This window comes from Corvus brachyrhynchos, unplaced genomic scaffold (genome assembly GCF_000691975.1).
Source record: "Corvus brachyrhynchos isolate BGI_N302 unplaced genomic scaffold, ASM69197v1 scaffold72, whole genome shotgun sequence".
NCBI classification, from domain to species: domain Eukaryota; kingdom Metazoa; phylum Chordata; class Aves; order Passeriformes; family Corvidae; genus Corvus; species Corvus brachyrhynchos.
This window is the reverse complement of record NW_008236763.1, coordinates 2,421,773-2,425,476: the sequence shown is the minus strand read 5'-3', so window position 1 is coordinate 2,425,476 and position 3,704 is coordinate 2,421,773. Positions and strand designations below refer to the sequence as shown.

Here is a 3,704-nt window from a genome sequence, read left to right as displayed (position 1 = left end):
GATGGTGGTGCTGGGATGGACACGTGTCCTCGCGCTGCCGTGCTGGGGACAGCAGCCTGTGCCCTGCCAGGTGCCACCTCCGTGGGAAGGCCTTGGGTGCCACAGGGCCACGTCCCAAAGAGCCGCGAAGGACAAATTGACAGACTCGCCCCCCGCACGATGGGACTGGGGCTGATCCATGGGGATTAGGGCTGATCCATGGGGATTAGGGGTGGGTGGGTGCAGGGATCCATGTGGGGGCTCCTGGCGTGCACCCCATAGCTGGGGGCTTTCCCAAAAGCTCTTCCCAGAGCAGCACCTGCTCCCAAGGATGGAATTTTGGGATCAAGTGACGCTCTGGAATAGCTCCATGTTTTGGGATACCAGGAGGGGACACCGTCCTGGGGAGGGGCTGGAGGGGACTGTGGCCGTGTCACAGGTGGGGGACACGGTGGCCCTTTCCCCTCACCATTCATGGGAAATAAAAGAGGGAAAACCTTGGGAAAATGCCAGTTCAGAGCCGCCCTGCGCTCCAGGAGTTCGGTTTGTAGGTCAAAGTCGTGCTCTTTTCTACTGCAAACCACAGCAAAATCCCTCCCTGCCTCCCGTCCTGGCGGCTGGGGCGTTTGAGAACCGGGATTTCCCAGGGATTCTGGGGAGTCTCCCACCCTGACCTCATCAGCCCCTGGCAATTAACAGCCGCTGATGAACGAGCCGAGCCGTGTCCTGGCAGGGGGAGGGAGCAAAGGCGGAGGCCAGAGCATTCCCAGGGACAACCTGCGCAGCTCTGGTGCCACCCAAGGAGCTCCCCCAGGTGCCGAGAGGCTTTTCCTGAAGAATCAGGGCCGTGTCCAGCTCTCGGCAGAGCTTCTGCCCCCTGAAACGCATCCCCTTGTCCCGAGCGCCTGTTTTGTGGGTCCGGAGACGGAAACTCCCCCGAAAAGGCCCGGGGGGGCCGAGCACCCGCCGCCCCTGCAGCCAGGTGAGCTCTGGGGGCAGCGGGGCCACCACGGGCTTCAGATCCCGGTCCTGCTCAGCCACCCCGGGCAATCCCCTGGTGGCCCTACAGGTCAGATTTTCCAAAGAGCTGCGTGGCAGGCTGCGGCTGCACCCCAAGGTGAGTGCTTCTCCCCAAAAATGGGATTTATGCCGCGGGCTCCAGCAGCTCCTGCTCGGAGAAGGATGCTGGATCTGCAGGTGGAAATTTGTGCTGCTCCATTTGCAGCCAGAGCAGCCGCCCGGGTTTTAACTCCAGGTTTGTCGGGTTCATTGGGATTCTGGGAAGCAGCACAGATGAGAGGATGCCAGGTGCTGACGGGGATGAGGTGGAGCCGTGGCCAGGACACCGGGTGAGGGGAAATCAACCATTCCATGGCTGCTCCCAGGGCACGCTGCAATTAATTCTGGCCATGGCACCGTGGCTTTTAAGCTGTCCCTGCAATCCCAGCTCCTCACAGCATCCAGGATGCGGGGTCCTCCTCTGGGGTCAGCTCCCTGCTGAGAGAGGGGAGCATTCCAGGCTGGGATTGCTCCTTCCTGAGCCCTGGGTAACCCAGGAGAAGCCACCCCGTGGTGCTGAGGGGGGTTTGGGGTGGGAACTCATCCTGGTTTTGGGGTTGTGGGGGAACCCACTCTGTTTTTGGGGCTGAGCTCCTGCTGGTCACAAGGAGGGAGGACAACTTAGCCCAAAGAGTCACTTTTTTCCCCCATTCTCCTTTCCCTTCTCCCTCCCCTTTTCCCAAAGACTGCTGGCTTGTCCAGGGTAAGCCCTCTGCTGTGGTCTATGGCTTTTTATTCCTATGTGATTGCTTTCCCGAACTCATGTAGGGCGAAAAGCCATGGGCTACACAGAGGAGGGACTCCACCTTCCAGGCACCTCCGCACCGACTCCCCGAGCCCCTCTCGAGCCACTCAAATTTGTTTGGGGCCAAACACCGAGTGAAAGGGGGCATTGAAGCCTTGCAGGGCCTGAGCCAGAGGGATGGGGTAGAGGGAGGGGAGACAAAAGGGGCCGGGGATGGTGGGGCCGGCCCCATTCAGCAGCGGCGAGGGAGCCGATTTTCTTTGGGATGGAGCTTTTCTTGCACGGTTCAAAGAGTCCCCACCTGCATCCCGGGGGACAAAAGCGCCGGGAAGAGGCCAAGGGCATTTCCAAGGTCATTTCCAAGGGTGAATGGCATTTTCCAGGTGCTGGCAGCAGCCCTGTGCTCCCCTGAGAAGGGGGTTCAGGGAAGTTTGGGCACCTCCAGCCCCGTCTCCTACCACAGAGCTGGGGCCACCCAGTTTGTCCCCACAGCTCCCAGAAGGTCGTGGCCTGGCCGGGGTCATGAGGGTGGTGAGGGGAGGTGGTGGCCAGGGGCATGTGAGGAGGATGGGTTTAGTTATAGGGCAGGGTTTGGCAAATTGGGACTTCTGAAATGTGCAAAGGTGAAGTTTGCTGGAGCCATGGGGCGGAAGAGGAGGGGGGTGCTGCAGATCCCACTGCCATGGACCCCATTCCTGCAGATCCCATCCCACCAACCCCATTCCTGCAGATCCCACGGCTTCAGATCCCATTCCTGCAGATCCCACGGCTTCAGATCCCATTCCTGCAGATCCCACCCCACAGACTCCACTCCCACAGGCCCCATCCCGTTCCTGCAGCCCCCACCACCTCCACAACCACCCCAACAACCTCGTGGGGTTCCACCCTCCCTCGCAGAGCAGGAAACGAGCAATTTCTCCCTCCTTCAGTTTTTTCTTTTCTCACTTCCTGAGCTTTGACTCATTTGGGTGTCAGCCTTTCAAGTTTATTTCACCAGCCTGGAATGCATCCTTAAAAATAATAGTCCTTGGAAGAAAACAAAAAAAAAAAGGGGGAAAAAGCTGAGGTTCAGCTGTAATCCCATGACTCAAGGAGGTGTGGAAGGAAGAAAATGGTGAAATCCCATGAGTTCCGACAATGAAAGCGGGAGAGCTGGCACATAAATCATCCAAACCAAACACCATCCGTCAAAATGAAAGGAATTAAGCCAATCTCGCCGGGCTGTTTTAATTATTTTTTAATGAGGATTTGCTCATTCAGAAAATTCACCCGTGACAATGCCTGCCCCGAGCCATTCACGCCGGGCAGAGGGACACGCTTGGCTTGGCCCCTCCGCCCCCGCCCCGGGGCTGCTCCAGACCGGGAATGGGAGCCTGGAATGAGGGTGCCGAGGCAGGGAGAGCAGGGCCAAGGAACCCAAACCTCCCCCGTTTTTGCCATTTTGTTTTGTTGCGACCCAAAGTGTTGTGGTGGGGAAGGAAAATCCTCTCGGGATGGTCCCCGCTGTCACCACGAGGATTCCTGGAATGGTTTGGTGGGAAGAGACCTTAAAGCTCATCCCATTCCATGGGCAGGGACACTTCCCACTGTCCCAGGGTGCTCCAAGCCCTGTCCAGCCTGGCCTTGGACACCTCCAGGGATGGGACAGCCCCAAACACCGGCCCCTGTGGATATTTCCATGCCTACCATGGGCACAGCAGCTCCAGGCAGGGATATCGGCAGCCTGTCTGCGCTCCCGGATCCCGCAGCCTCGGGAATGGCTGTCACTGCCTTTCATTGGATTGATTTTCCTTTAGCAAGGCACGGATGAGGCTGGAAAGGAACGGAGGGAGCACGGCCAGTTGTGTGCAGCTGGGGGGAGGAAACGGGCTGGGCACGCTGGTGGGGGGGGCTGGGGGGGAGGAGGCAGGGCCGGCGGCCT

General features: G+C 59.2%; 1 long non-coding RNA gene across 3 annotated transcripts in view; it reads left to right on the top strand.

The window, feature by feature from the left end:
* The window catches only part of LOC108444937, a 26,255-nt gene that overhangs the window by 15,208 nt on the left and 7,343 nt on the right, over positions 1-3,704 (top strand). Inside the window, exon 1 of one of the 3 annotated variants that reach the window (XR_001859655.1) lies at positions 939-1,096. The exons of the other annotated variants lie outside the window; for them this stretch is intronic. This is a non-coding gene — a long non-coding RNA (uncharacterized LOC108444937). Of the gene's footprint in view, positions 1-938; positions 1,097-3,704 lie in introns of those variants that run through there. 3 annotated transcript variants of the gene reach the window in all.